Source organism: Penaeus monodon, chromosome 29 (assembly GCF_015228065.2).
Source record: "Penaeus monodon isolate SGIC_2016 chromosome 29, NSTDA_Pmon_1, whole genome shotgun sequence".
NCBI classification, from domain to species: Eukaryota; Metazoa; Arthropoda; class Malacostraca; order Decapoda; family Penaeidae; genus Penaeus; species Penaeus monodon.
Genome location: NC_051414.1, coordinates 22,037,839 through 22,038,547, shown reverse-complemented (window position 1 = coordinate 22,038,547; position 709 = coordinate 22,037,839).

The window sequence follows — 709 nt, the reverse complement described above, 5'->3', positions numbered from 1 at the left end:
CGTCAGTTAATATCACTTAGTCCGATAATAACACCTCGCATCGTAATGAGACAAGGAGCATATTCCATCAGAATTTGACGTTCTTGCTTCACACCCTTAGTTTAGCCTCCAGTTATCTAGCTTTTAAAAGTTATCACAAGGTCTGAAATCTTTAGCCTTTCTAATACAAACAATGTGAACTGAAATGGTATTCGTCTTTCCTTGCTGACAATCCCTTCAGTTTCTCGAACCACAGGAATCCCCACACACTTGATGTAAGCTTCGTCCTTCGCAGTGCCTTCGGAAGAGTCTGTTGTAGATATTACTAAGAGCAAATAAAAGCACGTCTGTATTTTTCAGATAGATAAAAGTAAATAATGAACGTCAACCTAATAATTCTTGATGGCACTTCAAAAATTTAAGTTGGTGAATTAAAACTTATTACTATGTAACAAGACCTGATGACATAGGTAATCGAAACGGAAGATTATTATTAAGGAATGAAGTTTTAATTCCCTCAGACACTATGTGTCTTTACGGACTCCTAAAATAATAGTGCTCATGCCGCTGCCAGAGTAGCTTTAAGTACAACAGAAACATATAACTAGAGTTTGGTTATTTCTGTCCCTATCCTCGAAGCCTCGAACTTTCAGTTGAAAGTCACTAATGTAAACTTACAAGATTTGCCATGGCCAACTCTTATGAAGAAACACTTAAGAAACTAGATACT